This window comes from Oncorhynchus clarkii, chromosome 9, assembly GCF_045791955.1.
Source record: "Oncorhynchus clarkii lewisi isolate Uvic-CL-2024 chromosome 9, UVic_Ocla_1.0, whole genome shotgun sequence".
NCBI classification, from domain to species: Eukaryota; Metazoa; Chordata; class Actinopteri; order Salmoniformes; family Salmonidae; genus Oncorhynchus; species Oncorhynchus clarkii.
This window is the reverse complement of record NC_092155.1, coordinates 49,738,831-49,749,055: the sequence shown is the minus strand read 5'-3', so window position 1 is coordinate 49,749,055 and position 10,225 is coordinate 49,738,831.

Genomic DNA, 10,225 nt, shown 5'->3' with positions numbered 1-10,225 from the left:
TTCCAATCCGTCTCTCTGTCGATTGACTATTCTACCCTGTCCTCCTCTACTCACCCTCCTCTTTTCCTTTTCTGTTCTCTTCCTGTCATCACCCTTGACTCCTCACTCTGGCGTTCCAGAGCCATCCTACCCCAGCCCATCCCAGCCCACCATACACCACACCAGACCTTTCCAGACCCTCCACCTTTCCCAAGCCCCTGCACCCAGCCCCCTGCATCCTGCCCAATCTCCCTGGGTATTTTTAGCGGGCCCAAATAAAGACGTGTGTGGCCGTCCACCCACTGCCCTGTCCCCCCAGTCCCAGCCATGTAGCCCTGGCCCACTGCAGATTGGGTGGCACTATGGGCCTCTGCTAGGTATGGACAGGAGTGGCTACGCTTAGGGAGAGAGAGAGAGGAGGAGCTGGGGGATAAGACCCTGACATTATATGAGTAGTGTGCGTGTGTCTGTGTGTATAGGTGCATGATTTTTTTGATCAAACCTGTTTACGTTAGTGTGTAAATGGCATTGCAATCTGTTCATAGTTTCTATGATCACAAGAGTGTTTCTGAGCGGATGCAGTGTGTTCTCTCTCAGACCTTGGCTTGGTGTGTGTTGTTCAGTTTATGTGTGTGTTTCTCTGTGTGTGTGCCAGCCCCAGTACTGATGAAGAGTCTCTTGTGGGGTAGATGTGTCTTTGGAGAAAGAGGAAGAAAGATACAGAGAGATGGAGGGAGAGGGTCAGGGAATTGAAAGGACAGGAGGAGGAGAAGGAGGAGGAGGAGAGGGAGGGGAGAGATGGGAAAAGAAAGGATATTGATTTCCACCTTAAATAGGCAATCTCCGTTTCTCCAGAGCTCCTGGGAGAAGTGTATGTGTGTGTGTGTGGGTGTGTGTGTGTGTGTGTGTGTGTGTGTGTGTGTGTGTGTGTGTGTGTGTGTGTGTGTGTGTGTGTGTCATGGTGGGCTGTCACAGGAACACGGTACGGTTGGGTACTAGTTCTGTGATGTGTCCATCATTAAGAATCCATTTCAACACACTGCTATCTCTGCGCTGTGTGAGCTGAGCTGAATCTGATTACACAGCATTCAGAGGTCCTGGCACAAAACACTCCTCTTTTACGTTCTGATATATACTGAACAAAAATATAAACGCAACATGTAAAGTGTTGGTCCCATGTTTCATGAGCTGAAATAAAAGATCACAGAAATGTTCCATATGCACAAAAGGCGTATTTCTCTCAGTTGTTGTGCACAAATTTGTTAACATCCCTGTTTGTGAGAATCTCCTTTGCCAAGATAATAGATCCACCTAACAGGTGTGGCATATCAAGCACCTGATTAAACAGCATGATCATTACACAGGGGACAACAAAAGGCCACTCTAAAATGTGCAGTTTTGTCACAGAACACAATGCCACAGATGTCTCAAGTTTTGAGGGAGAGTGGCATGCTGACTGCAGGAATGTCCCCCAGAGCTGCTGCCAGGGAATTGAATGTTCATTTCTCTACTTTAAGCTGCCTCCAATGTCGTTTTAGAGAATTTGGCAGTACGTCCAACCAACCTCACAACCACAGACCACGTCTAATCACACCAGCCCAGGACCTCCACATCCGGCTTCTCCACCTGCGGGATCGTCTGAGACCAGCCACCTGGACAGCTGATGAAACTGAGGAGTATTTCTGTCTGTAATAAAGTCCTTTTGTGGGGAAAAACACATTTGGATTGGCTGGGCCTGACTCCCCAGTGGGTGGGCCTATGCCTTCCCAGGCCCACCCATGGCAGCGCCCCTGCCCAGTTATGTGAAATCCATAGTTTAGGGCCTAATTTATTTATTTCAATTGACTGAGTTCCTTATATGAATGTAACTTATATGACTGTAAAATCGTTGAAATTATTTATATTTTTGTTCAGTATACATTTGTTCTCTCGTCTGCTCTCTGGTATACATTTGTTCTCTAATTGTGTCATGTTGTCCCACCTTGTCTCATCCCCTGTTTTTGGAAGTTTTGCCCCAAACTGTGTGCGCTGTTCCCATTGAGAAAGAATTGTTAGATTAACTCAAAGACGACAAGGGCTTTTTGAACTGAACTCCGAGAGCTGTTCTATGGCAAATGTTTACCTTTGTGACTCGGTTCATTTGAAAGAATGAATTGAGTTTGATTCCATCTATAATGTCTGAATACACAAACTCTCTATAAGAGTTTATGCGTGGGTGGGTGGATGGGCGTGTGGCTGTGTATTTGGTGAAGGGTTTAGATGTATTTGTTGATTGCTGGCTGCATTTTTAGACTCTGTGCTCATGACAACAATCCTGGAGAGCAGCAAGAATAATAAGGTTATACCGTAGGACGAAAAGCCAATAAACCATCTCTAAAGGACAGTCACAGTCACAGTCAGTGACCATGGAGACAAACTGCAGAGTGGAAAGCAGACACAAAAATGTTTCCTCTGTTTTTCTTGTCTTTTTCTCTCCTCCTTTAGATGCTGTGAAGCTGTTCCGGGTGAACATTACTTCAGCTGGCGTTTGAAATGGCCTAAGAGATGAATGCTTTTTCTGTGTTACCAGGTGGCAGGAGAAAAACCAATGGATACAGTCTACAGATCCCCACGCACTCACCACTCACTCCACTCCAGCCACTTTTTAATCTGGGAGAGAAAGCTCTCTCATCACAGCCAAAGTCTGGTGATGAAAACAAGAGAGGGAAAAGAGACGTCTCAATAGAGGTGGAAGCTTAAATGGAGGAGTATGACTATCAGTTGTGGTAATGGTAATGGACAGCATACTGCACGGCCTTGAATGCCCTGGGGGTCGAAATCAAAATCATGGCAGGGGCTGTGTACAGGATGGCACCCTATCCCCTATATAGTGCACTTCTTTTGACCAGGGTTCATAGGGAATAGGGTGTCGTTTCAGATGCAGCTAAACAATACTGTATGTATATGTGTCAAGGTGGAGAAGCCTTGGGAAGCAGCTGGTGCCTGTCCTACAGAGGTAAATTAGCCTGGACCACAGAGGTGAAGTAGCCTGAACACAAAATGGACCCTCAGCCGTGCTGTTGGCAGGCCGTTCGGTTTCCCCTCTAAACTGGGAGTGTTGGCAGGCCGTTCGGTTCCCCCTGTAAACTGGGAGTGTTGGCAGGCCGTTCGGTTCCCCCTGTAAACTGGGAGTGTTGGCAGGCCGTTCGGTTCCCCCTGTAAACTGGGAGTGTTGGCAGGCCGTTCGGTTCCCCCTGTAAACTGGGAGTGTTGGCAGGCCGTTCGGTTCCCCCTGTAAACTGGGAGTGTTGGCAGGCCGTTCGGTTCCCCCTGTAAACTGGGGGTGTTGGCAGGCCGTTCGGTTTCCCCTCTAAACTGGGAGTGTTGGCAGGCCGTTCGGTTCCCCCTGTAAACTGGGGGTGTTGGCAGGCCATTCGGTTTCCCCTCTAAACTGGGAGGTTTGGCAGGCCGTTCGGTTCCCCCTGTAAACTGGGAGTGTTGGCAGGCCGTTCGGTTCCCCCTGTAAACTGGGAGTGTTGGCAGGCCTTTCGGTTTCCCCTCTAAACTGGGAGTGTTGGCAGGCAGTTCGGTTCCCCCTCTAAACTGGGAGTGTTGGCAGGCCGTTCGGTTTCCCCTCTAAACTGGGAGTGTTGGCAGGCCGTTCGGTTTCCTCTCTAAACTGGGAGTGTTGGCAGGCCGTTCGGTTCCCCCTGTAAACTGGGAGTGTTGGCAGGCCGTTCGGTTCCCCCTGTAAACTGGGGGTGTTGGCAGGCCGTTCGGTTTCCCCTCTAAACTGGGAGTGTTGGCAGGCCGTTCGGTTCCCCCTGTAAACTGGGAGAGTTGGCAGGCCGTTCGGTTCCCCCTGTAAACTGGGAGTGTTGGCAGGCCGTTCGGTTTCCCCTCTAAACTGGGAGTGTTGGCAGGCCGTTCGGTTTCCCCTCTAAACTGGGAGTGTTGGCAGGCCGTTCGGTTTCCCCTCTAAACTGGGAGTGTTGGCAGGCCGTTCGGTTCCCCCTGTAAACTGGGAGTGTTGGCAGGCCGTTCGGTTCCCCCTGTAAACTGGGGGTGTTGGCAGGCCGTTCGGTTTCCCCTCTAAACTGGGAGTGTTGGCAGGCCGTTCGGTTCCCCCTGTAAACTGGGGGTGTTGGCAGGCCGTTCGGTTTCCCCTCTAAACTGGGAGGTTTGGCAGGCCGTTCGGTTCCCCCTGTAAACTGGGAGTGTTGGCAGGCCGTTCGGTTCCCCCTGTAAACTGGGAGTGTTGGCAGGCCGTTCGGTTTCCCCTCTAAACTGGGAGTGTTGGCAGGCAGTTCGGTTCCCCCTCTAAACTGGGAGTGTTGGCAGGCCGTTCGGTTTCCCCTCTAAACTGGGAGTGTTGGCAGGCCGTTCGGTTTCCTCTCTAAACTGGGAGTGTTGGCAGGCCGTTCGGTTCCCCCTGTAAACTGGGAGTGTTGGCAGGCCGTTCGGTTCCCCCTGTAAACTGGGGGTGTTGGCAGGCCGTTCGGTTTCCCCTCTAAACTGGGAGTGTTGGCAGGCCGTTCGGTTCCCCCTGTAAACTGGGAGAGTTGGCAGGCCGTTCGGTTCCCCCTGTAAACTGGGAGTGTTGGCAGGCCGTTCGGTTTCCCCTCTAAACTGGGAGTGTTGGCAGGCCGTTCGGTTTCCCCTCTAAACTGGGAGTGTTGGCAGGCCGTTCGGTTTCCCCTCTAAACTGGGAGTGTTGGCAGGCCGTTCGGTTCCCCCTGTAAACTGGGAGTGTTGGCAGGCCGTTCGGTTTCCCCTCTAAACTGGGAGTGTTGGCAGGCCGTTCGGTTCCCCTGTAAACTGGGAGTGTTGGCAGGCCGTTCGGTTCCCCCTCTAAACTGGGAGTGTTGGCAGGCCGTTCGGTTCCCCCTGTAAACTGGGAGTGTTGGCAGGCCGTTCGGTTCCCCTGTAAACTGGGAGTGTTGGCAGGCCGTTCGGTTCCCCCTGTAAACTGGGAGTGTTGTCAGGCCGTTCTGTTCCCCCTGTAAATTGGGAGTGTTGGCAGGCCGTTCGGTTCCCCCTCTAAACTGGGAGTGTTGGCAGGCCGTTCGGTTCCCCCTGTAAACTGGGGGTGTTGGCAGGCCGTTCGGTTTCCCCTCTAAACTGGGAGTGTTGGCAGGCCGTTCGGTTCCCCCTGTAAACTGGGGGTGTTGGCAGGCCGTTCGGTTTCCCCTCTAAACTGGGAGGTTTGGCAGGCCGTTCGGTTCCCCCTGTAAACTGGGAGTGTTGGCAGGCCGTTCGGTTCCCCCTGTAAACTGGGAGTGTTGGCAGGCCGTTCGGTTTCCCCTCTAAACTGGGAGTGTTGGCAGGCAGTTCGGTTCCCCCTCTAAACTGGGAGTGTTGGCAGGCCGTTCGGTTTCCCCTCTAAACTGGGAGTGTTGGCAGGCCGTTCGGTTTCCTCTCTAAACTGGGAGTGTTGGCAGGCCGTTCGGTTCCCCCTGTAAACTGGGAGTGTTGGCAGGCCGTTCGGTTCCCCCTGTAAACTGGGGGTGTTGGCAGGCCGTTCGGTTTCCCCTCTAAACTGGGAGTGTTGGCAGGCCGTTCGGTTCCCCCTGTAAACTGGGAGAGTTGGCAGGCCGTTCGGTTCCCCCTGTAAACTGGGAGTGTTGGCAGGCCGTTCGGTTTCCCCTCTAAACTGGGAGTGTTGGCAGGCCGTTCGGTTTCCCCTCTAAACTGGGAGTGTTGGCAGGCCGTTCGGTTTCCCCTCTAAACTGGGAGTGTTGGCAGGCCGTTCGGTTCCCCCTGTAAACTGGGAGTGTTGGCAGGCCGTTCGGTTTCCCCTCTAAACTGGGAGTGTTGGCAGGCCGTTCGGTTCCCCCTGTAAACTGGGAGTGTTGGCAGGCCGTTCGGTTCCCCCTCTAAACTGGGAGTGTTGGCAGGCCGTTCGGTTCCCCCTGTAAACTGGGAGTGTTGGCAGGCCGTTCGGTTCCCCTGTAAACTGGGAGTGTTGGCAGGCCGTTCGGTTCCCCCTGTAAACTGGGAGTGTTGTCAGGCCGTTCTGTTCCCCCTGTAAACTGGGAGTGTTGGCAGGCCGTTCGGTTCCCCCTCTAAACTGGGAGTGTTGGCAGGCCGTTCGGTTCCCCCTGTAAACTGGGAGTGTTGGCAGGCCGTTCGGTTCCCCCTGTAAACTGGGAGTGTTGGCAGGCCGTTCGGTTCCCCCTGTAAACTGGGAGTGTTGGCAGGCCGTTCGGTTTCCCCTCTAAACTGGGAGTGTTGGCAGGCCGTTCGGTTTCCCCTCTAAACTGGGAGTGTTGGCAGGCCGTTCGGTTCCCCCTGTAAACTGGGAGTGTTGGCAGGCCGTTCGGTTCCCCCTCTAAACTGGGAGTGTTGGCAGGCCGTTCGGTTCCCCCTGTAAACTGGGGGTGATGTCTGGCCATTCGGTTCCCCCTCAAAAAATCTTAGTTTAAATATTCCTTGTGTTATATTTATATTGTACATATTTTACGTTTACATTTAAAAAACAAAATGTAATCAAATTTGTTTTTGTTTTCGATAACTGTAACGTCTTCTGGTGACCCATGGAATTGCAGGACTGACTATGACAAGTCAGTTTATATTGGCTAGCAAGTTAGCTAGCTTGCTAATATGATTTGACGGATGCAGCAGCACCAGATCAACAGCATCGGCTTTTTGCCCCCCTGCCCCAGTCTCTAGAGGCAAGTGGACTGAGGAGATGTAGAGGACCGGGGGGCTTTGTAGGGGGCTTTTCTGGACCACTGCTGAGGTGTGGTGGTCTTACTGGCTCTTTTACCATCGCCGAAGCGTCACCCAGGTGGGGGCTACATTTCAGTCGTGGACGATCCAGCCTGATCCACGGAGGAGGAGCTGTGACTATCGAGGCCCGATGAAGAGCTCCTTGGCCTGTCTGTCGGATATCTCTACCTCTCTGCCTGGCTGTACCATCTATGCTCCCTCCTCTTAAGATAACTTTCTTTCTAAACTGTCTTCACCTAAAGCTGTGGAAGACCATCGCGCAACAACTGCCAGATCCCTGCATTTGTTTTGTTCAATTGTTTTTTGTTTGTTTTGTTTGTAATGCAACTTTGAGATTCTACTTGGAATGAAAAGTGCTAGATAACACACATCTATTAGTATTATAATTTTTTAACAATGCAGCAGAGGAAAGGACAGGCCACAGAGACAGAGAGTTGTTAGTGTTGCCAGACAGAGAAGCCCATATACTGATTCTGGACCAGATTTGACCCCTTCTGTAATACTGTAAGGATAACAATCCATTTGGTCTCTGATCAGTTTTAATGGTTATGGGGTACTTAGTTTGGTGGAACCACTAAAAGCGGGTGATGGTGCCGTTAAGTTCAGGGCCTAAATGGCTATCGCCGTGTAGCACTCACGTCTATAGCCATGAAATGCTTTGAATGACTTTTCATGGCTCACATCAACACAATCATCCCAGACACCCTAGGCCCACTCCACATCGCATACCGCCCCAACAGATCCACAGATGACGCAATCTATATTGCACTCCACACTGCCCTTACCCACCTGGACAAAAGGAATACCTATGTGAGAATGCTGTTCATTGACTACAGCTCAGCATTCAACATCATTGTCCACGCCAAAGTCATCCCCAAGCTCAGGACCCTGGGAACACCTCCCCCTAAAACTGTATCCTGGACTTCCTGATGGGCTGCCCCCAGGCTGTGAGGGTAAGTAACAACACATCCTTCACGCTGAACATCAACACGGGGACCCTCAGGGGTGTGTGCTTAGTCCCCTCCTGTACTCCCTGTTCATCCACAACTGTGTGCCAGCGCACGACTCCAACACCATCATTAAGTTTACTGATGACATGACGGTGGTAGGCCTGATCACCGGCAACAATGAGACAGCCTACAGGGAGGAAGTCAGTGACCTGGCAATGTGGTGCCAGGACAACAACTTCTCCCTCAATGACAAGCAAGACAAAGGAGCTGACCGTGGGCTACAGGAAACGGAGTGGCGAGCACACCTCATCCACATCATTAGGGCTGTAGTGAAGTGGGTCGAGAGCAGTGTCCACATCACTAAGGAATTAACATGGTCCACACATACCCACACAGTTTGGAAGAGGACACAACAGTGCCTCTTACCCCTCAGGAGACTGAAAAGATTTGGCATGGGCCCTCAGATCCTCCAAAAGTTCTACAGCTGCACCATTGAGAGCATCTTGACTGGCTGCATCAACGTTTGGTATGGCACTTGCAAGGCACCCGACCGCAAGGCGCTACAGGGCATGGTGAAAAAAGACCAGGCGGTGTCAGAGGAAGGCCCAGAAAATTGTCAAAGACTCTAGCCACCCAAGCCATAGACTGTTCTCTCTGCTATTACACAGAAAGCGGTACCAGTGCATCAACTCTATAACCAGCAGGACCCTAAACAGCTTCTAAGACTGCTTAACAAGACTGCTAAATAGCTCATCAAATGGCTACCTGGGCTACCTGCATTGACCCTTTTTTGCTCTGACTCTATGCATCCATATGCTCACAACCATAACATGCGCACACACGCTCATAACCATAACATACACACACACACACACACACACACACACACACACACACACACACACACACACACACACACACACAGTGTTAGAGCACCATAGAGATCCATCTGTGTCCTCCTCATAAAGTCTGTCTGTATCACCATGCCATTGCCAGCCCCTCTGCTGGTCCTCGTCCAATGATTTAGTGACAGGGGGATTTAGCCAATCTCCATGACTGAATCTGAATTATGGGGCCTAGACAGGGCTAGTGTAGTGTGTCAGATCAGAATCGATAAACACATCTAAATATAAACTTGCCTCATGTAACAGTGACAAAATCACCTTCTATTTTTCAATAAATATCCAGTGTGTTTAACGGTCCCTGGTGGGGGTTTTCTCTGGCCTGGGTAAATGTAAATGGTACTGTGGGTATTCAACAGAGCTGTATGTGTCACGCAACCTGCAGAAAACGTGTGTGTCGTGTATGTGTGTGTTTGAGAGAAGACAGACAGCGGTCATGTACTGTAAGTGTGTAGTTGTGTTTTGACAACACCACCATTCACAGACACAGAAGGAGGTGCGGGTCGAGAGTTTCAAGTTCCTTGGTGTCCACATCACCAACAAACGATCATGGTCCAAACATGCCAAGACAGTCATGAAGAGGGCACGACACAACCTTTTCCCGCTCAGGAGACTGAAAAGATTTGGCATGGGTCCCCAGATCCTCATAAGATTCTACAGCTGCGCCATCGAGAGCATCCTGGCCCAGTTGCATCACCGCCTGGTATGGCAACTGCTCGGCATCTGACCGTAAGGCGCTACAGAGGGTAGTGCAAACGGCCCAGTACCTTACTGAGGCCAAGCTTCCTGTCATCCAGGACCTATACAATAGGTGGTGTCAGAGGAAAGCCCATAAAATTGTCAGAGCCTCCAGTCACCCAAGTTATAGACTGTTTTCTCTGCTACCGCACGGCAAGTGGTACCGGAGCACCAAGTCTAGGACAAAAAGGCACCTCAACAGCTTCTACCCCCAAGCCATAAGACTGCTGAACAATTAATAGAATCGCCACCGGACAATTTACATTGACCCCCCCTTCTTTTTGTCCACTGCTGCTACTATTATTATCTATGCATAGTCACTTCACCCCCACCTACATGTACAAATTAAACTAGCCTGTACCCCTGCACACTGACTCGGTACCGGTGCCCCCTGTATATAGCCTCGTTATTGTTATTCTTATTGTGTTACTTTTTATTATTACTTTTTTTATTTTAGCCTACTTGGTAAATGTTTTCTTTACTCTTCTTGAACTGCACTGTTGGTTAAGGGCTTGTAAGTAAGCATTTCACAGTGTACAGTGTACAGTCTACACTTGTTGTGTTCGGCGCACGTGACACATAAAGTTGGATTTGATTTGAGATAAAGGAAAACTCCCTCACCATGTCCGCACATCTTCAGAAACATGACTTAGGTAGCGTAACGCAGGGACATGGTGAGGTGAGAAAGAAACTCTAAAGTGAGGGAGGGGACAGGTGGGGGAGGGTTGGCGGCGGGCCTAAGACTTCTCAAAATGACCGTTTCTTTAGGCAGAGTACAGAATCCGCCCGCCCTCTTTATGTTGCTATATGATGGTCCTAACGACAAGGTCGCATGACAATCCTGTAGAGCCTCTCTCCCTCTATGAGTAGCGCCCTCCCTCTCTCCGCCTTTCTACCATGGGCGTTGCGTCACTGCAGTTGAAATTCCCCTTAGGTTGGCAAATA